General features: G+C 43.0%; 1 protein-coding gene across 1 annotated transcript in view; it reads right to left on the bottom strand.

Annotated features, from left to right (window-relative positions):
* The window catches only part of LOC309645497 (uncharacterized protein), a 114,961-nt gene that overhangs the window by 78,225 nt on the left and 12,656 nt on the right, over nucleotides 1-24,080 (bottom strand). Inside the window, exons 2-4 of the mRNA XM_082430673.1 lie at nucleotides 21,881-21,946; nucleotides 16,042-16,128; nucleotides 11,769-12,329 (exon numbers count right to left, since the gene is read on the bottom strand). The gene's annotated coding sequence lies outside the window, so the exon portion shown is untranslated. The remainder of the gene's footprint in view (nucleotides 1-11,768; nucleotides 12,330-16,041; nucleotides 16,129-21,880; nucleotides 21,947-24,080) is intronic.

Below are 24,080 nucleotides of genomic sequence, written 5' to 3'. Positions count from 1 at the left end.
AAGATTTAATACCTATCCTTCTCATATTGTTCCAAAAAACTGAAGAGAAGGGGATGCTTTCTAACTCATTTTATGAGGCCAACATCACCCTGATTCCAAAACCAAACAAAAAGAACACACAAAAAATGTACAGGCCAACATCTCTGATGAACATAGATGCAAAAATTCTTAACAAAATATTAGCAAACCAAATACAACAATACATTAAAAGGATCATACACCATGATCAAATGGGATTTATTCCAGAGATTTAAGGATGGTTTAACATCTGCTAATCAATCAATGTGATACACCACGTTAACAAAATGAAGGACAGAGATGTGGTCATCTCAATAGATGCAAAAAGGCATTTGACAAGATTCAACACCCATTTATGATTAAAAAAAAAACCTCTCAATAAAGTGGGTATAGAAGGAACATACCTCAACATAATAAGGGACATATATGACAAACCCATAGCTAACATCATACTCAATGGTGAAAAACTGAAAGCTATCTCTCTAATATCAGAAACAAGACAAGGATGTTCATTTACATCACACTTATCCAACATAGTATTGGAAGTCCTAGCAGGAGCAATTGAGCAAGAAAAAGAAATAAAAGGCATCCAAATTGAAAAGGAAGAAGTAAAACTGTCACTATTTACAGATGACATGATTTTATATATAGAAAACACCAAAGACTCCACCAAAAACTATTAGAAATAATAAATGAATACAGTAAAGTTGCAGAATGCAAGATTAAAACATGTAGAAATTGTTGCTTTCCTATACACTAGTAATGAACTATCAGAAAGATAAATTAAGAAAACAATCCCATTTACAATCACAACAAAAACAATAAAATACCTAGGAATAAATTTAACCAAGTAGGTGAAAGACCTGTACACTGAAAACTATAAGACATTTTTTAAAGAAACTGAAGACACAAATCAGTGGAAAGATATTCCACGCTCATGGATTGGAAGAAATAACATTGTTAAAATGTCCATATTACCAAAAGCAATCTACAGATTCAGCACAATCCCTATCAAAATCTCAAGAACATTCTTCACAGAAATAGAACAAAAAAATTCTAAAATTTATATGGAACCACAGAAGACCCCAAATAGCCAAAGCAATACTGAGAAAAAAGAACAAAGCTGGAGGTATCATACTCCCTGATTTCAAACTATTAGTAACAGTAATCAAAACAGCATGATATTAGAAGAAAAACAGATACATAGATCAATGGAACAGAATTGAGACCCCAGAAATAGACCCACACACATATGGACAACTAATTTGTGAAAAAGGAGCAAAGAACAATGGAGAAAGGACAGCCTCTTCAATAAATGATGTTGAGAAAACTGGACAACTACATGCAAAAAAATGAAATGACCACTATCACAGACCATACACAAAAACCAATTCAAAATGGATTAGACTTGAAGGTAAGACCTGAAACCATAAAACTTCTAGAAGAAAACATAGGCAGTATGCTCTTTGACATAAGTCTTAGCAATATCGTTCTAGGTATGTCTCCTCAGGCAAGGGAAACAAAAGCAAAAATAAATAAATGGGACTATATCAAACTACAAACTCTGCACAGCAAAGGAAACCATCAACAAATGAAAAGACAACCTACTGAATGGGAGAAGATATGTGCAAATGGTATAACTGATAAGGGGTTAATATCCAAAATATCTAAAAAACTGATAGAAGTCAACAACAAAAAAACACAACCCAATTAAAAAAATGGGCAGAAGAGATGAATAGACATTTTTCCAAAGAAGACATACAGATAGCCAACAGGAACATAAACATATGTGCAACATCACTAATCATCAGGGAAATGCACATCAAAACCAAACCTGATGCCTGTTAGAAGAGCTATTGTCAAAAAGGCAAGAAATAACATCTGCTGGTGAGGATGTGAAGAAAAGGGAACCCTCATACACTGTTGGTGGGAATGTAAATTGGTGCAGCCACTATGGAAAACAGTATGAAGATTCCTCAAAAAATTAAGACTAGAACTACCATATGATCAGCTATCCCACTTCTGGGTATTTATCCAAAGAATACAAAAACACTAATTTGAAAAGATATATGAACCACTATGTTCATCACAGCATTACTTACAATACCAAGATATGGAAGCAACCTAAGTGCCAATCAGTGGATGAATGGATAAAGAAGAACATGAAATATATACAATGGAATACCACTCAGCCATAAAAAAGATGAAATCTTCCCATGTGCTACAACATGGATGGACTTTGAAGGCATTATGCTAGTTGAAATAAATCAGAGAAAGACAAACACTATATGATTTCACTCATATGTGGAATATTAAAAAAAATTAAAAACAAAATAAATGAACAACCAAACCAAACAAAAAAAAAAACACATAGATACAGAGAACAGTAGTTGTTACCATAGAGTAAGGAATGGGGGGAGAGTGAATTGCGTAAAGGGAATCAAATGTACGGTGATGGATGGAAACTAAATTTTTGATGGTTAGCACATTGTAGGATATACAGAATTAGATATATAATACTATACACATGAAACTTATATAGTGTTATAAAACAATGTTACCGCAATAAAAAATAAACTAAAAAAAGAAGCAAAACCACATTAAGTGGTTTTAACTTACTGGTTAAGTGAAGAGTTAACTATAAAAAGCCTGGCTTGGAGGATGAGTGTACATGTGTGTATTTGTGCGTGTTTGTCCATATGAGCTTTTTCTTTTTTTTGCATTTTATTTGTTTTTATACAGCAGGTTTTTATTAGTCATACATTTTATACACATCAGTGTATACATGTCAATCCCAATCTCCCAATTCATCACACCACCCCCCTACCCGCCCCAGCTTTCCCCCCTTGGTGTCCATACGTTTGTTCTCTACATCTGTGTCTCAATTTCTGCCCTGCAAACCAGTTCATCTGTACCATTTTTCTAGGTTCCACATATATGCATTAATATGAGATATTTGTTTTTCTCTTTCTGACTTACTTCACTCCGTATGATAGTCTCTAGATTCATCCACGTCTCTACAAATGACCCAATTTTGTTCCTTTTTATGGCTGAGTAATATTCCATTGTATATATGTACCACATCTTCTTTATCCATTCATCTGTTGATGGGCATTCAGGTTGATTCCATGACCAGGCTATTGTAAATAGTGTTGCAATGAACACTGGGGTGCATGTGTCTTTTTGAATTACGGTTTTCTCTGGGTATATGCCCAGTAGTGGGATTGCTGGGTCATACGGTAATTCTGTTTTTAGGTTTTTAAGGAACCTCCATACTGTTCTCCATAGTGGCTATATCAATTTACATTCCCACAAACAGTGCAAGAGGGTTCCCTTTTCTCCACACCCTCTCCAGCATTTGTTGATTGTAGATATTCTGATGATGCCCATTCTAACTGGTGTGAAGTAATACCTCATTGTAGTTTTGATTTGCATTTCTCTGATAATCAGTGATGTTGAGCAGCTTTTCATGTGCTTCTTGGCCATCTGTATGTCTTCTTTGGAGCAATGTCTATTTACGTCTTCTGCCCATTTTTGGATTGGGTTGTTTGTTTTTTTAATATTGAGCTTCATGAGCTGTTTATATATTTTGGAGATTAATCCTTTGTCCGTTGATTCCTTTGCAAATATTTTTTCCCATTCTGAGGGTTGTCTTTTTGTCGTGTTTGTAGTTTCCTTTGCTTTGTAAAAGCTTTTAAGTTTCATTAGGTCCCATTTGCTTATTTTTGTTTTTATTTCCATTACTCTAGGAGGTGGATCAAAAAAGATCCTGCTGTGATTTATGTCAAAGAGTGCTCTTCCTATGTTTTCCTCTAAGAGTTTTATAGTGTCTGGTCTTACATTTAGGTCTCTAATCCATTTTGAGTTTACTTTTATGTATGGTGTTAGGGAGTGTTCTAATTTCATTCTTTAACATGTAGCTGTACAGTTTTCCCAGCACCACTTATTGAAGAGACTGTCTTCTCTCCATTGTATATCCTTGCCTCCTTTGTCATAGATTAGTTGACCATAGGTGCGTGGGTTTATCTCTGGGCTTTCTATCCTGTTCCATTGATCTATCTTTCTGTTTTTGTGCCAGTACCATATTGTCTTGATTCCTGTAGCTTTGTAGTATAGTCTGAAGTCAGGGAGTCTGATTCCTCCAGCTCCGTTTTCTTCCCTCAAGACTGCTTTGGCTATTTGGGGTCTTTTGTGTCTCCATAGAAATTTTAAGATTTTTTGTTCTAGTTCTGTAAAAAATGCCATTGGTAATTTGATAGGGATTGCATTGAATCTGTAGATTGCTTTGGGTAGTAGAGTCATTTTCACAATATTGAGTCTTCCAATCCAAGAACATGGTATATCTCTCCATCTGTTTGTATCATCTTTAATTTCTTTCATCAGTGTCTTATAGTTTACTGCATTCAGGTCTTTTGTCTCCCTAGGTAGGTTTATTCCTGGGTATTTTATTCTTTTTGTTGCAGTGGTAAACGGGAGTGTTTCCTTAGTTTCTCTTTCAGATTTTTCATCATTAGTGTATAGGAATGCAAGAGATTTCTGTGCATTAATTTTGTATCCTGCTACTTTACCAAAATCATTGATTAGCTCTAGTAGTTTTCTGGTGGCATCTTTAGGATTCTCTATGTGTAGTATCATGTCATCTGCAAACAGTGACAGTTTTACTTCTTCTTTTCCAATTTGTATTCCTTTTATTTCTTTTTCTTCTCTGATTGCCGTGGCTAGGACTTCCAAAACTATGTTGAATAAGAGTGGTGAGAGTGGACATCCTTGTCTTGTTCCTGATCTTAGGGGAAATGCTTTCAGTTTTTCACCATTGAGAATGATGTTTGCTGTGGCTTTGTCGTATATGGCCTTTATTATGTTGAGGTAGGGTCCCTCTATGCCCACTTTCTGGAGGGTTTTTATCATAAATGGGTGTTAAATTTTGTCCAAAGCTTTTTCTGCATCTATTGAGATGATCATATGGTTTTTATTCTTCAGTTTGTTAATATGGTGTATCACATCGATTGATTTGCGTATACTGAAGAATCCTTGCATCCCTGGGATAAATCCCACTTGATCGTGGTGTATGATCCTTTTCATGTGTTGTTGGATTCTGTTTGCTGGTATTTTGTAGAGGATTTTTGCATCTATATTCATCAGTGATATTGGTCTGTAATTTTCTTTCTTTGTAGTGTCTTTGCCTGGTTTTGGTATCAGGGTGATGGTGGCCTCATAGAATGAGTTTGGGAGTGTTCCTTCCTCTGCAATTTTTTGGAAGAGTTTGAGAAGGATGGGTGTTAGCTCTTCTCTAAATGTTTGATAGAATTCACCTGTGAAGCCATCTGGTCCTGGACTTTTGTTTGTTGGAAGATTTTTAATCACAGTTTCAATTTCATTACTTGTGATTGGTCTGTTCATATTTTCTGTTTCTTCCTGGTTCAGTCTTGGAAGGTTATACCTTTCTAAGAATTTGTCCATTTCTTCCAGGTTGTCCATTTTATTGGCATAGAGTTGCTTGTAGTAGTCTCTTAGGATGCTTTGTATTTCTGCGGTGTCTGTTGTAACTTCTCCTTTTTCATTTCTATTTTATTGATTTGAGTCCTCTCCCTCTTTTTCTTGATGAGTCTGGTTAATGGTTTATCAATTTTGTTTATCTTCTCAAAGAACCAGCTTTTAGTTTTATTGAGCTTTGCTATTGTTTTCTTTGTTTCTATTTCATTTATTTCTGCTCTGATCTTTATGGTTTATTTCCTTCTCCTAACTTTGGGTTTTGTTTGTTCTTCTTTCTCTAGTTCCTTTAGGTGTAAGGTTAGATTGTTTATTTGAGATTTTTCTTGTTTCTTGAGGTAGGCTTGTATAGCTATAAACTTCCCTCTTAGAACTGCTTTTGCTGCATCCCATAGGTTTTGCATCGTCGTGTTTTCATTATCATTTGCCTCTAGGTATTTTTTGATTTCCTCTTTGATTTCTTCAGTGATCTTTTGGTTATTTAGTAACATATTGTTTAGCCTCCATGTGTTTGTGTTTTTTACGTTTTTTTCCCTGTAATTCATTTCTAATTTCATAGCATTGTGGTCAGAAAAGATGCTTGATATGATTTCAATTTTCTTAAATTTACTGAGGCTTGATTTGTGACCCAAGATGTGATCTATCCTGGAGAATGTTCCATGCGCACTTGAGAAGAAAGTGTAATCTGCTGTTTTTGGATGGAATGTCCTATAAATATCAATTAAATCTATCTGGTCTATTGTGTCATTTAAAGCTTCTGTTTCCTTATTAATTTTCTGTTTGGATGATCTGTCCATTGGTGTAAGTGAGGTGTTAAAGTCCCCCACTCTTATTGTGTTATTGTCAATTTCCTCTTTTATAGCTGTTAGCAGTTGCCTTATGTATTGAGGTGCTCCTATGTTGGGTGCATATATATTTATAATTGTTACATCTTCTTGGATTGATCCCTTGATCATTATGTAGTGTCCTTCTTTGTCTCTTGAAATATTCTTTATTTTAAAGTCTATTTTATGTGATATGAGTATTGCTACTCCAGCTTTCTTTTGATTTCCATTTGCATGGAATATCTTCTTCCATCCCCTCACTTTCAGTCTGTATGTGTCCCTAGGTCTGAAGTGCGTCTCTTGTAGACAGCATATATATGGGTCTTGTTTTTGTATCCATTCAACAAGCCTGTGTCTTTTGGTTGGAGCATTTAATCCATTCACGTTTAAGGTAATTATCGATATGTATGTTCCTATGACCATTTTCTTAATTGTTTTGGGTTTGTTTTTGTAGGTCTTTTTCTTCTCTTGTGTTTCCCACTTAGAGAAGTTCCTTTAGCATTTGCTGTAGAGCTGGTTTGGTGGTGCTGAATTCTCTTAGCTTTTGCTTGTCTGTAAAACTTTTGATTTCTCCATCGAATCTGAATGAAATCCTTGCCGGGTAGAGTAATCTTGGTTGTAGGTTCTTCCCTTTCATCACTTTAAGTATATCATGCCACTCCCTTCTGGCTTGTAGAGTTTCTGCTGAGAAATCAGCTGTTAACCTTATGGGAGTTCCCTTGTATGTTACTTGTCATTTTTCCCTTGCTGCTTTCAGTAATTTTTCTTTGTTTTAATTTTTGCCAATTTGATTACTATGTGTCTCAGCGTGTTTCTCCTTGGGTTTATCCTGTATGGGACTCTCTGCGCTTCCTGGACTTGGGTGGCTATTTCCTTTCCCATGTTAGGGAAGTTTTTGACTATAATCTCTTCAAATATTTTCTCAAGTCCTTTCTCTCTCTCTTCTCCTTCTGGGACCCCTATAATGCAAATGTTGTTGTGTTTAATGTTGTCCCAGAGGTCTCTTAGGCTGTCTTCATTTCTTTTCATTCTTTTTTCTTTATTCTGTTCCACAGCAGTGAATTCCACCATTCTGTCTTCCAGGTCACTTATCCGTTCTTCTGCCTCAGTTATTCTGCTATTGATTCCTTCTAGTATATTTTTCATTTCAGTTATTGTGTTGTTCATCTCTGTTTGTTCTTTAATTCTTCTAGATCTTTGTTAAACATTTCTTGCCATCTTCTCGATCTTTGCCTCCATTCTTTTTCCGAGGTCCTGGATCATCTTCACTATCATTATTCTGAATTCTTTTTCTGGAAGGTTGCCTATCTCCATTTCATTTAGTTGTTTTTCTGGGGTTTTATCTTGTTCCTTCATCTGGTACAGAGCCCTCTTCCTTTTCATCTTATCTATCTTTCTGTGAATGTGGTTTTTGTTCCACAGTTTGCAGGATTGTAGTTCTTCTTGTTTCTGCTGTCTGCCCTCTGGTGGATGAGGCTATCTAAGAGGCTTGTGCAAGTTTCCTGATGGGAGGAACTGGTGGAGGGTAGGGCTGGCTGTTGCTTTGGTGGGCAGAGCTCAGTAAAACTTTAATCCGCTTGTCTGCTGATGGGTGGGGCTGGGTTTCCTCCCTGTTGGTTGTTTGGCCTGAGGCGACCCAGCACTGCAGTCTACCCGGGCTCTTTGGTGGGGCTAATGGTGGACTCTGGGAGGGCTCACACCAAGGAGTACTTCCCAGAACTTCTGCTGCCAGTGTCCTTGTCCCTTGGTGAGCCACAGCCTCCCCCCACCTCTGCAGGAGACCCTCCAACGCTAGCAGGTAGGTCTGGTTCAGTCTCCTATGGGGTCACTGCTCCTTCCTCTGGGTCCTGCTGCACACACTACTTTGTGTGTGCCCTCCAAGAGTGGAGTCTCTGTTTCCCCCAGTCCTGTCAAAGTCCTGCAATCAAATCCCGCTAGCCTTCAAAGTCTGATTCTCTAGGAATTCCTCCTCCCGTTGCTGGACCCCCAGATTGAGAAGCCTGACATGGGGCTCAGAACCTTTACTCCAGTGGGTGGACTTCTGTGGTATAAGTGTTCTCCAGTTTGTGAGTCACCCACCCAGCAGTCATGGGATTTGAATTTATTATGATTGTGCCCCTCCTACCATCTCATTGTGGCTTCTCCTATGTCTTTGGATGTGGGGTATCTTTTTTGGTGAGTTCCAGTGTCTTCCTGTCGATGATTTTTCAGCAGTTAGTTGTGATTCTGGTGTTCTTGCAAGAGGAATTGAGAGCACGTCCTTCTACTCTGCCATCTTGAACCAATCCCATATGAGCTTTTGTGTGTCTGTCTGCCCAGAATGTGGTTCACATTCAATGATCTTAAAGATACAATTAATGTATTTACAAAGGCAATTAAATACAGAGGATGTCCACTGATATTTGGAGGTCAGTCACCTTGATTTGGGGATAACTCTTCTCTCCACTGGTCTGGAATTGGTGAATTTATGTGCTGAGACCTGCATCACAAGGATGGTTTCCGGTCTCTTGATTTAGGCTGGATGGGGAATATTCTCAGCCCATCCTGTCCAAGGGTAGACATTACCTGTTCTTAGACATCATTTCCCACAGAAGCAGGGACTTCTCTTCACCTAGAGACCACTCTGTCTTGAATGCTTCATGCTCTCTTAATGAGTTTGAAACACGAGTCCACATCCCTCAGTGGCCCCACCTTCTGACCTATAGCTTCATCTTATGAAAAACCTGGCCCATAGCTTTGCCTACGGTGACTCAGCTTGAGACTTAGTTAAATTCTATCCCAGCCCAGAATCATTTTATGAGCAGCTCCCACGTGTGTGAGTTGATGAGCAGGGCCATCCCCTGGAGACCAAAAGCAGTACCCAAGTAGCATTTGGCCAGGTGGAAGCCAGATGTGTTAGGGTGGCCAACAGCCTTCCTCACTGGCTCCCAGCCAGGACCCCAGGGGTGACTTGACCCACCTCAGGGGCCACAGGAAGGGAGCTTTTTGGCTAAAAGGTTGAGAAAACTATTCATGTACAGAAGTTCAGGAGATGTTCATGCTCTGGTGAAAATCAGATCACCAGAAAAGCTGCATGTGGCCTGCACTAGAGATGGACACTGTCCCGAAGACCCCACACCTCGGAATGCAGTGTACCTGCCTGTTTCAGAGAACAGGGAACGCTTGTGGGGCTGGAGTCCTTAGTGCCTTGGAGTCCTGACTATTTGAATGGGAATCAAGATTCGTTCAGCTGCAAGGCGTAAATAATTAACAGTGGTTTAAGACAGTGCTTTCCAAACTTTAATGTGCATGCAAATCTCCTGGGTTCCTTGTTAAACAGCAGCTTCTAATTCATTAGGTCTAGGTTCATGGCTATAACATCCTCCCAGGCGAAGTCCAGGGACCACACTTTGAGTAGCAAGGGGCTGTACATTACAATCACCTGGGGAGCTTTAAAAACCCACTAATGCCTGAGTCCTATCCTCAGACATTCTGACAATTGCTGTGGAGTATGGCATTGGCATCCACGTATTTAAAATCTCCCCAAGTGCTTCTAAAATGCAGCCAAGATTGAGAACTGCTGGCTTAAGCAAGAGAGACATTTAATTATCTCACAAAAAAATAAGCACAGAGAGGGGCATTCCTGGGGCTGGGTTTGGAAGCACAATGTTGTAATTAAGGAGCTGGAATCTTTCTGTCCCTCTGCTCAAACATCTTCATCTGTCCTCAAACTTAATGCCTAATGGTTTCAAGATGGCTGCACAGTTCCAAACATCACATCCTCACAGAGGGAAGAAATGAATGTCAGACTCTTTGCTGTCTCTCTCTTAAGCAGGGATCAAAGTCCCTCACGGAACCCAGCTGCCAGCTGCACTACCCATACCCCCTTATACATCCCCTTATGTCTTTCTGGCCCAGAGTGGGTTATACTAGGGTTGCCAGATTTAGCAAATAAACATACAGTCAGTTGTGAATTTACATTGTGACATATTTATACTAAAAAACTATTCATTGTCAGAAATTCAAATATAACTGGACACCCTGTATTTTATCTGGCCCTAAGTACGCACCCAACCATTAACCAATCACTGACAAAGGGAAATAGGATTATCATGCTTAGTTTAGCCTCCAGCCCCACGACCCCCCTCCCCGCCCCATCCCCAGTGACCCATCCCTATATCCTTTTCTCAGCCTGAGTACTTCTCTCTCAGTGACCAGATCTGGGTCACATGTCTGTCTCTGAGTCAATTGCTGGGCTAGAGGAGTGGAATAGGCTGATTGGCTTTGCTTGGCTCACATATTCCACAAATGTAATATAATGGGAATAAGGGAGAAGCCATGCCCCCAAACACAGTTGGAGTGCTATCAGCAGGAGAAGGGTGAACTAACCCTGTCTTTTATTTTCTATATTCTTGGGCCTTGCTGACCCTGGGGACTGCCCCTCCCAGGGGTGGCCAATTCCTAGCGATACTAAACAACTTGCCTGTGAGTGTACTTTTCAACTACAAACCGACCAATCCAGAGCCCACATCCCAACCACCTCCTTTGTCAGGCCCTCACACTCCAGGCCACTATCCACCTGCCCTAATCACCCTAGGGCCAGTATCAGACCACCAGAGACAGACCCTCTGCCCCAGAGCCCCCTAAAACCATTCAAACTAGCCAATCCTAAGCCTGCGTGCCCTGCTTCTTCTACTCCTTTCAACCGAAACCACACAACAAGGCTCTTGCCCATAGTTTCCCCCCCACCCCGCCTCTGCCCCACCAGGCACTTCCCGGTGGGTGGCATGCTTCTCTTGGGAACTGTAAAAAAACTACCTCTTCAACAGCAGCGATCTTCTGTTGGCCTTACCATACCTCAAATTTTCTGTTAATACACTATACTTTAAAACAGAGGGAAAGGATTTTTTTTCTCATTCCTTAAATATACATGAGCGCATACTGTATGCCAGGCACTATTTTAGTGCCTGGGATACAGCCACGAACAAAGCCTACACATGCTTCTGAGACAGACGTTCTCATGAGGTAAGATCAATAAACACGTAAAATACGTATCACGTCAGATAGTGGTTAAGTGTCAGCAGGGAGGACAGGGAATGGGCAGGGATGGGAGGGAGGCTACAATTTTAAATAGAGCAGCCAAGGAGGGCCTTACTGAGAAGGGAACCTCTGAGGAGAGACCTGAAGGAGGTAAGAGAGTGAGCCACACAGACAACTAGGCGAAGAGCTGTCCAGGCACGGGGGAACGGCAAGTGCAAAGGCCCTGAGGTCAGATGGGCTTTTAACTGGCTCACCCTGGCTGTTGGGTGCAGAAAGGGATTTCAAGGGAGAAAAGTGACAGTGGTCGTCTGGACAGGAACCTGCTCTTCCCAGCACCCACTGCCCTGCCTGGTACATAACAGACCATCAATAAATACTTGCAAAATGAGGGAAGACACAGAGGTGGGGCTTACTCACCTCCCTGGAAGGATCCTCGTCTCTGTCACAGGATCTCTGACTGCAGCACATGGGGGGGGTCTCCACACACCCCCCTCCCACTACCACAATTTCCTTTCTTCACGCCTCTCGTGGAAGTTTTTCCATCCCACCAGCTCCCTTGCTCTGTCTCTGGCCACTTTTTCCTCTTGTCAAATTCCTCTTCCCTCCTTTTGTCGGGTTTGGGAATCCTCAGAGGGAAACATCCATTTGGGTCTTTCCGGCTGGACCTGAGTGAGGTCCCGACCATTTCTCCACAGCTGTGGTGTCTGGGGCTGGGACTCCTTGGTCACCTGGGGACCAGTTCCTCTTTGCAGATTCAGCAGAAGAATCCAGAAGCAAGAGTGATGTTTCTGAACACTCTGGACTAAGGAGCTGTTTTCAGAGACAGCTGCCAAGGTCCATGAGAAGACGAAGAGAAAGAGTGGTGCGGCCATGAGCAGGGAATGGGGACCAAGAGGGGTGTCCATCCATGCTGTAGACAGGATGTCAGATCGGCCGTGCCCTGGACACGCTCTTGGCTCAGTTACTTTAAGTCTTTTACTAAAAGAAAAAAAAAATTTTTTTTCATGTCACTTTTCCCTGACATTTTATTTTGAAAAATTTTAAACGAATTTTACAGTGAACACATTATACCCACCACCTACATTCCACCATGAGCATTTTACTATAATTGCTTTTACTATATCTGTTTGTCTCATATCCTTCCAACAATTTCCGCAGCATCTGGAGAGAACACTGGCCCCAGGCCAGAAGGAGAAGGAGCTGAGGGATTTCCTTAGAAACCAGCCCACTGATGGTTCCATCTGATGGAATAATTCCCTCTGGTTTCTCTCTAGCCCCTGCTCACAGAGCAGGAAACAAGGCTGATCCCAGAGAAACTCAGCTGGCTGATAATTAATGACTGGGAGTGCTCTGAGAGGGCCGGCAGCGGGGACAGGGCACCGGGAACAGGGCGCAGCACGACCCTCTCCATCCCACCTGGCCCAGGGTGGCAGACGTGAGCTGCAGCTCCAGCCCTCCTTCCTGAGAATCACAGAACCCAGGGCTAGAAAGTCTCTTGAAGGACACAGGCCCATTTTTATATTTGTTTTTGACAAATGAGGAAACAGAGGCAGAGGACTCTCAGGAAGATTATGTGCTTCCACACACGCCTGTGTCTACTCATAGTCACGAAGCTGGGCCTTGAGCTCCTGGTGCAAGAAGACTGGTATCAACATGTACAGCAGGCTGGTAAGTGGATTTAGACCAAGACACGGGAATTGCAGCTGGATTCACAAGGATAATCACCTCTATCCCTTTTCTAATGTAAAATTGTTCTTGCCCCCAAACCTTAAGCAGAATAGATGTTAAAAGCAAATCATGTTTCCAACAAATATCTTTCGAGTACTTCCTTTGCCTGGCAATATTCCAGCACCTGGGGCTACAGTAGTGAATAAGACAGACACAATCCCTACTCTCAAAGAGTGGAGGAGACAGACAATCACATTAGAAAATGAATACATGCAATAATTTCAAAGAGAAAAAAAGTGCTAAGTAGGAAATAAAGGGAGGGAGGAATGTCAGATATCAAGCGTCGGGGAGGCGGCTGTAGATGGACAATCTGGAAAGATTAAGCAAGGCCATGGTGAGGATCTTATTCTATTTAGTTTTTTTTTTTAAGATTTTTTTTTTTTACAGGGGTGGGTACTTCCCTGGTGGCACCGTGGTTAAGAATCCTCCTGCCAGTGCAGGGGACACGGGTTCTAACCCTGGTCCGGGAAGATCCCACATGCCGTGGAGCAACTAAGCCTGTGTGCCACAACTACGGAGCCCACGTGCTGCAACTGCTGAAGCCCTCGCGCCTAGAGCCCGTGCTCCACAACAAGAGAAGCCACCACAATGAGAAGCTCGCGCACTGCAACGAAGAGTAGCCCCTGCTCTCCGCAGCTAGAGGAAGCCTGCGCACAGCAACGAAGACCCAATGCAGCCAAAAATAAAAATAAATAAATTAATTAATTAATTAAAATAAATTAAAAAAAAATTTTTTTTTGATGTGGACTATTTTTAAAGTCTTTATTGAATTTGTTACAATATGGCTTCTGTTTTACGTTTTGGTTTTTTGGCCACGAGGCATGTGGGCTCTTAGTTCCCCCACCAGGGATTGAACCTGCACCCCCTGCATTGGAAGGCCACTGGACCGCCAGGGAAGTCCCTAGATATTTATTTTTGATTTATTTAGGCTTTCATTCATTTAGATTTTATTCTAAATGGATGAAAATGGGGGAAGGGGCTTCAAAGGGGGAGGGATGTGAGCTGACATAGGTTCCAGCAGGGTCCTTGTGAAGAACAGACTATGGGGACAAGGGTGGAAGCAGGGATCCCACATAAGAAACCGGTGTCTTGGGCTTCCCTGGTGGCGCAGTGGTTGAGAATCCGCCTGCCAATGCAGGCGACACGGGTTCGAGCCCTGGTCTGGGAAGATCCCACGTGCCGCGGAGTGACTGGGCCCGTGAGCCGCAATTACTGAGCCTGCGCGTCTGGAGCTTGTGCTCAGCAGCGGGAGAGGCCGCGACAGTGAGAGGCCCGCGCACCGCGATGAAGAGGGGCCCCCACTCGCCGTAACTAGAGAAAGCCCTCGTGCAGAAATGAAGACCCAACACAGCCATAATAATAAATAAATAAATAAACAAATACTTTAAAAAAAAAAAAAAGAAACCGGTGTCTTTGTCAGGCCAGAACTAATGAAGTCGGGACCAGGGTGTGCAGTGCAGGTGGTGAGAAGCATCATTGTACAGACTCCATCTGTATTTGGGGGACTGGAGACAGGAACTGAAGCAAAGAGAAGAACAAGGACAACACCCATCTTTTAACCTGAACCACCAGGTTGCTGACTGAGCACCAGCTCTTCTCTCTTGGAAGCAATAAACATTTCCTGTAGGATCCGTGGTTCCAATAAGCTTAATATCAGGCTCTGATTGTAATTTTGCATCAGTGACTCTTGATGAAAACCAACAGAACACCCTGGCTTAAGGAAGTGTAATGGGGACAGAGGGGAGAGCTTGAGCAAAGAAAACCATGAAAGCCTTAAAACATATGATATTTTTTCTCTCCTTTATAAAAATGGAGACGCTGGGGCACAGTGAGGCTAAGAAACTTGTTCTAGGTCACACAGCCAGTAAGCAGTAAAGCTAAGATTTGAACCCAGAGCCCACGTTCTTAACCACTGCACTATTTAACCAGTGTCCTGGTAGAGGGTATTGAGTTGTTCCAACTTGAAAGGTTATTTTTCACTGTTACCAATAATATTACTAGGCATGTCTCTATACTAGTTTCTTTGCACCCCTGAGCAAGCATTTCTGAAGATGAGTTCCAGAGAGTAGATGAGGTGGTCTTAGGGTCCCTCACATTCTGTGGCCTCTCTTGACCCCCATCCTGGTGACTCTCCATGCTTAGATCAGTGCCTGAAAGTCTTTCCTTCTACAAAGGAGCCGGGACTTCTCCCCAGTGGTTGAACTGGCCCCGGAAGGTGGCTGAGTACCTTACAGAAGGTGGGGGATGGGCGGGATGAGGCTTCTGAACCCCCAAATAGAGCCAGATCAAGGCTGCCCACCCCCAAAGCCCAGCACACTATCTCATCGTCGGCTACAGCCAAGGTGCAAAGGGGCTCCTGAAAAATGTATCGTTTCTTTTCTGTTCATCCATGTGGTGCCTCTGACATTTCTCTGGGCTGGAGATTTCTTGGCTGAGATAATCCCAGGCACCCTCCCAGTCCCAGGGTGGAGAACAGCCGTCCATCCTAATTAGGGTCTGGTTGAGAGGACTGCTTCCAAGACACAGCAGCAAGAAGAAGGACTTGTCCTCTTTCCTTTTTGCGAGGTGGTGGTCTGGAGATTGTAAACCATCAATGTCTTTGCCTTTCCCTCCATGGAGTGGTCATGCCTCCCTGAATTGTCACTTGGAAGTATCGAAAGCTCAGAGGATCCAGTCTATGAGCTTATTGGTCAATAAGAGGCCTAACTGTTACCACATTTTCAAATCGATTACAAAAATCTTTATGTTTGGGTGACACTTGGAGACCTTAGGCTTTTGTCACCAGGAGGTTAAGAAAGGGAGGAAAGTGTGGATGCTGAGACCTTTGGTCAAGGAGGCGTGGCAGCCATGGACACTGTCCAAGTGTTACTGGCTTAATTCAATCCAACAAACTGTGGTGAGCCTCTCTGGGTACAGGGCTTTCCCAGGCCCTGGGGGACACCCAGGTAAGTATGGCCTTTACTCTGAGGAGCAAATTATCCAGCTCAGGGTCCTACCAGCACCAGCCAGCCATCTACGGCCTCTTGATTTCGCAGCATTCCAGTGACATCTGAGAACAAAAGGATGCTTGCTGACATGCAGTGAGCTGTGCCGCTTTTCCTGGGGTGCCCACGAGCCTAGCCTGCAAGGGCAGGGGTGCTTCTGTGACTAAGCGAAGCAGGAGTCTCTCGGGAGAGCAGGACAAGGACTGCTCGGTTCTCATCTGGACTTTGCCCCGGGCAATTTTACAACCTCGGCCAAGACATTTTCCCACTTGGGCCTCAGCCTCTCTGACCCTATAGTTAGAAGCGTGGATCACAGCATCACCAAGGCCCGTCTCCCCCTCTATAACAGTCTGGGGTTCAGTATCTGAGAGATGACAGTGTGAAACGTCAGTCTCGTCATGAAAAGCCTTGCCCAGGTCAGAAAAGCAGAGCGAATGTATCCTGAGGACGTACGGCTTTTCACAGCACAGGTGAGGGAGGTCCACCTGTGCAGGCAGGTAAGTCCTGGACTCTGAGAACACACTCCAAAGTCTGAGCCCACAGTTAACAAAGGTCATTTCCAGAGTGAGGAATCCAGGTGCATTCCTGGATCTGGGTCTGCTTTTCCCAGGACTGCCTCCACCAGGGAAGGGGAACCACAACAAGGAGCCATCATTTACTCCCTGGGGACAGGAGTAAGGACAGAGAGAAAACATAACTTCCTATGTGCATACGCACATGACTTTATCAAGGATCACTACGCCTGGCATCTCACAGGCTCACATGTCCTCAAGCAGGTGGTGAGGATTTAGAGGGATGCCTCATCCATAGTTGGGGCACTTCAGCCGCTTAGAGAGAAGAGGCTTTCTGGGCCTGGCTTACTCTACTTGAATAGCCTCTTCTAGAGAATCTGACACATCACCATTTGAATTCTTCTCCCTTTGCCTCCCCATCACTCTGAATTTTCTCAGTTAGAAGGGACAGAAATTCAACTCAAGCAAGACTGAGCAAACAAAAAAAAAAGTTTGTCTCATGAAAATTAAAAGTTCAAATATAGGTTGCTTCAGGTATGGCTGGATCCAGGAGCTCAAGCTGTATCTCCTGAGTCCTCATCTCTCTGATCTCAGCTTTCCCCTTCATGGCTTCAGGCTCAGGCCAACTCTCCATGTGGTGGCATCTGTACAGCAAGCCATCCCATAGGGACGATGGTTACTCATTCCCATTATGGCAGGAAAAGCCCCCAAATTGAGTCTCATTTGGCCTGGCTTGGTCCCCTGGTGAACTCTGAATGAATCAGGGAGATGGAACCCAGATCTGGCCTGTGGACTGTGTGGTTTAGTATTCACCTGCAGAGAGAGGTGGGTTCTTGCTCCAGGGTCTCCACTGAACATTCCAGACTATGCCATTCATAGTGCCCTTTCCTCAGGTGTGAGATGATGGTGGGGTGGAGGGAGGGAATGGAGCATTCCCAGACATCTTGGCTCTTATCCAGACTTGGTTGTTTCTAGACAGTTCTCTTCTTTCTTTACTTTGCCAAGTGATTTTAATTACATGAATAATATCATTGTAATTTTTAAAATTCAAAAGTAGCTCCTCCCTCCCCACCCACTTCTCAACTTGTCACCCCAGGCCACTATCATTTTCAATGTGACATGTATCCTCTAAAAATATACAGAAATACACACACACAAAGAAAAATAAAGAGAGGGAGGCAGAGAGTAACAGAGTGATCTCTTAGATAATGGGACCATTAGATAATGGGAGAGCCTCTCTGAGGAGGTTACATCTGAAGAGAATAAAATAAGAGAACGAGCTATACAAATATCTGAGGGAAGAGAAGTCCTGGCAGAGGGATGAACATGTGCAAAGGCCCTGAGGCAGGAGCATTTTCAATGTGTTTGAAGAACAGCAAGGAGGCCAGTGGGGCTGGAGCTGAGTGAGTGAGGCAGGGGAGTGATAGGAGTTGGGGTTGAAGACAGAATGGGTGGTCAGATCACATAAAGCCTTGTAGGTCTTGGTGCAGACTTTGGCCTCTATTCTAAGCAAGAGTGGAAGTCAATGCAGGATTTTTTCATGATAAAATATGATTATCTGACTTAATGTATTAAAAGGACCACTGGCTGTCAAGTGGAACACACAGGGGGAAGGCGTAGGGTGGATGCCAGAAGACCAATTAGGAGACTCGTAACAGTCCAGGCAAGAGATGACAGCTCTTCGCACAGATTTAAGTCAAGACCCTGGGTCTACCGACTCCGGCTTCATTATTCTCACTCCCAACCTCCCTCCCTTGACTTACCCAAAAAGTTCCTGCCATCACATAAGCTATTTATCTATATATTAAAGACATCATCACATTAGTTCTCTATCACTCACAGTCCTCCTGCGTCCCCCAAGTCCAGAATTGGTCTGGAGGTAGCCTTGTGTGTATCAGCTACCTGGGCGAAGCAGGTCTCTTGGACAGAAGTCTCTGGACTGGCAAATTAGGTCTTAGTCATCATAATGTCTAGCAAATGCCAAATCCCAGTAAACAGTGGTTGTTTGGACCCAGTCCTTGGGAATACTGAGTTAATTCGGCATTTCCAAAAGTAGTTGCCCTGTGGTGACACTGGAGTACACAAGGTAAGTTTACATGCCATGCCCATAAACATTATCTATTTTTAAGGCATGCATTTATTTCAATGTATATCAGGAAAAAATAGAAAACATGGACATGAGCTCCATGATCTCACAGCCATAACTGCATGGGCTGAGGTTTAATTTAAAAGAAGTCAATTTAAAGAATATTAAATAGTAGTACAGGCAGCGCACTGAGATGGCCCAGAACAACAATCTTGACGTGGAGTGGGAATGGGTGCTGCTCGGGAACTGCTGAGTTGCTGGCAGCCTGGTGTCTGGGCCCTGGAGTTCAAGTCCCATCCCCACCCCATTAAAGTCACAGAGAGAGATGTCAGGGTGACCTCACCCCCAGCCCAGTGAGGTAAGAAGGTTTGGTCATGGAAAGAAATTGGGTCTGCTTTTCTCCACACATCCCCAGGCTAACACTGGAGAAAACAAACTTTAGTTGGCTGGCCTGGCTTCACTTAAAGTATTTAAAACTGGCTTCTTTTGCCTTTCATGGCGATGTCTTCCAGGTGCTTTACCTCCCTTCTGGGCTGTCTGTCTGCGGCAGGGAGGGGCTGCAGAAAGGGTTTAGATCATATGTTTTTGTGTAAAAGACGCTGGTTTATAAAGCCTCTTCATTAACAGCTGTTTTAATGAAGCAGGTCCCCGAAGGGAGGCTTAACACAGTGTTGCTTATGCATAGACGCTGCTGTCGTTTAAAAGGACTGCTGAAATTGTACTTTAACAGCGCGTTGACATCAACCTTCCACTGGCCTGTTTGGACAGGGATGAGTGCATCTAACAAGTAAGTGTGCAGAGGAGCTTACAGGCAAAAGTACCCAACAGCTAATTGCCTCTGAAATGAGTAGGATGGAAACATAAGCGCCCAAGACCCTGGTTGTACGTCTGGTAAAAATAAGAAACGGTTCTGCAGGCTGCTTGCTTTTTGCCAACACAGCATTTGGAGCTGCTGACTGGAGCAGGTGAATTATTCACCAGGTGGCGGCTTGCCCTGCGCTCGGGAGACGGGTCTAACAGGTGGATGCACAGCCAGCTTTTGCTCTTTTTGCTTCTGCGGTAGTCTCTGGAGACCCACAGAGGACGAGTTCTCCGCACAAACTACTTCATCATTACTTGTGAACAGCAGGCAAAAGGTTGATTCTGCCTGAGGTGCCCCTGATTCTGCATTCAACAAATATTTATTGAGCACCTACTATGTGCCAAGCACTGTACTTGACCGGGTCACTAAGGGCTTTTAGTGGAGAGAGAGATAACATGGACTGAAATCCCCCCCTGGCTGCAGGGTGGTCCCTGGGAGATAGAGGGGTAGAGTGGACATGGTAAGGCGGGTCCGGTGGTTGCCACGACTCCTGCCCCCTCCAATAAGTACCTAACATTTAGCTCACTTTTACGGAGCCCTGTCCCCCACGGTAGGTGAGGCGTGGCTCTAAGCCATCTACCTATATGAATCACTTTATTTAACCCTCACAACCCAAGAGGTGCACAGCATTACTAACTTCATTTTATAGGCAAGGGAATGGAGGCACATAGACATTAAGTAATTTAATCTAGTGAGTAAATGGCTCGGTCAGAATTTGAACCATAGTTCATTGAATGTCACAGTCTATTTTAATCACTCTGCCATCTTGCCTCTTCTCCAAGGAAATGCAATGGCTAAAAAACAGATGCTGAGCGCTGAAATTCAATAATCAGGACCCTGGCAGGATTTTGCCAGTCCTGTATGGCAGAAAAGAGACAGGAGCTGGCTGCTAAGCAACCCACTTGTTGTCAATGAGCAACTCCTGGGAGCTGGGTCAGTGTTATCATGTGATCAAGATCTGACCAACCAGAGCACCCCATTCTCCAGACTCTGGCGACTGGCTCTGGATGTGACCCAAGTTGCTCCAGATACAGTTAGCCTGGGACTTTTCAGTGATGTTGGGAAAGAGGTGCTCTCCATCTTCTGGGGTAGCTAAGCTAGGAGGATATCAGCCCAGAGCTGCTGGGGATCATCCCTGATGCTTCCAGGGGAAGGCCTGCCTTAGCATAAAGCCACTATGGAGATAAAAAGAGTCCAGACGACACTATAAGTATCGGGATTAAGCTGAGCTTTATATAACCCAATAAATTCCCTTTGTGCTTAAGCCATTTTAAGTTGGTTTTTCCATCACTTGTAACCAAAAGTGTCATGACAGATACTGTAGGGAAAACATTAGTGCTCCCATTTGACAGGTGATAAAACTAAGACTCCAAGCAGAAGACAAGAAAAGGGAAGGAACTGATGGTCATTATCTGCTACTTTCAATCCACTCTCCCGTTGCTTTATTTAATGTTATTAAGCTGGGTTGCAAACCCTAGTGTGACACTAACTCACAGTGAGGTATTGCAAGTCACATCCTTCCAAGCCTCAGTTCTCCATCTATGCAATAACTGAGCTGGGTTCTATCAGTTTGTTCCCAAGGATGTTCCTTGTGGTGTCAGTACCATGTAAAGCTCTGCTATAGAAAGGTTCCAGGGTCAATGGGTCCGGGAAAAGCTGCGCCCTCTAGCTTCCTCTTTAGAATATTAGCATGTTAAAGGCTCTGAAGAGCCCTGCAGCCAAGACACACGTGTGGTTAACCTAGCATTTCCAAAATGTATGAGTTTGGTTCTGAATTCGTCATGGATGTTAAAAACATGAATAGAAAGAAAGAAAAAAAAGATATCCAATACGTAATATCCTGTTGTCTTGACATGTCAAAAACTGTCATAAGGATTGAAATTTTTGATTCACTTTGTAAAAGCTCATTTCAATTCTCTCAAAGGCTGAATAAGTGGGAAGTCATCAAGCTGCAGCATGTGAGCCACAGGTTAGACAAAGAGAAAAACTGTCCTATAGAGCAAGTTGTCAACCTAGACATGGAGTAGTAAGCCCTGGATGGGGAGATGTCCATCTGTGATAGTCCAGGGACTAGGCGACCTCCCCTTGAAACAGAAGGCACAAAACAAACTTAGAAAATTCTTCTTCTGACAACATAGTGCAGAGCACAGAGGGGCGACCTACAGAAACTCATATCATGGGGACGCCCCCATTTCTGTCCATTCCAGTTATCTGAGGTTTCTCAGTATTATTATCCTGAGGGATTAACCCCAGCTGGGCTGGGGGTGGAGGGGGCAATACTCCCAGGGGCAAACTTTCCTCTGACCCTTGCTCTGTCTCCACCGTGTATGAAGTTGAGCTTTCCTCTGCTGGCTTACCTGTGCCCGCGTCTCCAGACAGACCTCATACCAGCGGCTGCAACGGTCTCTGTCCCAGGCTGGGTCCTAGCAGGAAACAGATGGCAAATCTCAAGAGGGAGACTGAGCAGGGTGTGAGGGAGGGAGTGTTGACAAGGTGACTGCAGGTTAAGGGAACCAAGAAGGGATGGTGAGGGCCCCGAGGATTAGCATCAGAAGGAAACTATTACCTCCCCAGGCCTGAAGACTCGAAGGAGGAAGCTGATATGGAGCCTAGGGAGGGTTGTGGTTGCAGGAGAGGGTAGCCTGACACGAGCAAAGGAAGGAAGAGAAACTCAGCCTTTGCCAACCTCTGCACTGCAAGTCCTTTCCCAGATACAGTGGGGGGGAGGGGGCAGAAGTTTTTAATTTTTATGAAGTCCAATTTATCTTTATTTGTAATTGTTATTACTATGTATGTCCTAAGAAATATTTGCTTTCCTCAATATCTCAAAGATTTCCACCTCTGTTTTCTTCTAGAGTTTTAGCTCTTATGTTTAAGTCTATGATCCATTTGAAGTTAATTTTTATATGGTATGAGTTAGTGGTTGAAGTTCATTTTTCCCCATATAAATATTCATTTATTTCTGAACCATTTGTCAAAAAGACTTTCTTTTCCACACTAAATTACCTGGGCACCCCTGTTGAACACCAATTGAATACATATGAGTGGTGTATTTGTGGAGTGTCTCTTCTGTTCCACTGATCTCTACATCTTTCCTTACACCAGTACCACCCTATCTTGATTATCGTAGCTTTATAGTAAGTCTTGAAATCAGATAGTGTAAGTCCCCGAACTTAGTTATGTTCAATTTTTTTTTTTTTTTTACTATTCCAAATCCTTTGTGTTTTCATTTAAACCTTATAATCAGCTCATCAATTTCTCAAAATGTCTCCTGGAATTTCAGTTGGGATTCCATTAAATCTATAAATCAGTTTGGTGAGAATTGCCATCTTAATGATAATATTGAGTCTGCTAATCCAGGAACTAGGTATATCCTTTCATTTATTTCAGTGTTTAATTTCTGTTTGTAGTTTTTAGAACACAGGTCTTGTGTGCATTTGGTTAAATATATCCCAAGGTATTTTAACATTTTCTGATGCTATTGCAAATGGCATTTTAAAATTTCATTTTCCAACTGTTCATTGCTAGTATATAGAATTTAAATTGTTTTTTCTACTGATCTTCTATCCTGTGATCTTTCTAAATTCGCTTATTATTTCTTGTCAGTTATTTTGCTGACTCTTTAGGACAAATGTCTCTGTTATCCAGCCTTGGTCCCCTCCTTGGAAGTAACCTCTGTGACCTGTTAAATGCATCTTTCTAGATCATTTTTCATATATTTTTCCCATATAAATACTGGCCCACAAAAAGGACATAATATTTTATCTTACTTCATGCAAATGGTATCAAACTGGGTTATCATTCTTCAACTTGTTTCACTCTTCAACCCACTTTCACTCAACACCATGTCTTTTTATTTTTTTAAATTTTTTAAATTTTTGTTTTAACATCTTTATTGGAGTATAACATTGCTTTACAATGTTGTGTTAGTTTCTGCTGTATAACAAAGTGAATCAGCTATATGTATACATATATTCCCATATCCCCTCCCTCTTGTGCCTCCCTCCCACCCTCCCTATCCCACCCCTCTAGGTGGTCACAAAGCACTGAGCTGATCTCCCTGTGCTATGCAGCTGCTTCCCACTAGCTATCTATTTTACATCTGAACACCATGTCTTGAAGATGTTTCCATGACAGTAATAAAGATCTAAAACTTCTGTTCAATCTCTGTATTCTTTAGTTTGGAGAAAATGCTATTTATGTAGCTGTTCTTCTGCTGAGGGACATTTAGGTCAACTGCAGTTTTTGCGATTATGAGCACTGCTGCAACGAGAACCCTCAGACGTAGCTCCACGTCCATGTGCGTGAAATCTTCCCAAGGACACACTATGACTGAGGGCGGACTAGCTCAGTCATGGGATACACACACCTGAGGTTTTCAGAGATGAAGACCTCCCTCTGCCAGGGGCTCCTGGTGAGACTCAAGACCTGCAGGGCATCAGGCTGAGTCCAAGAGGGAGGGGATGGAGGAATTGGCCCTGCCGGGGAGAGGAGGGATGTGGTGTGCATGGGGAGTATGGTGCTTATGAGTACATGTGTGCATGCAGGACACAGATT

The sequence above is a fragment of the Balaenoptera physalus genome, assembly GCF_965194825.1.
Source record: "Balaenoptera physalus genome assembly, chromosome: 16".
Taxonomy (NCBI): domain Eukaryota; kingdom Metazoa; phylum Chordata; class Mammalia; order Artiodactyla; family Balaenopteridae; genus Balaenoptera; species Balaenoptera physalus.
Note: the sequence above shows the minus strand (reverse complement) of the source record. Positions and strands in the feature narration are given on the sequence as shown.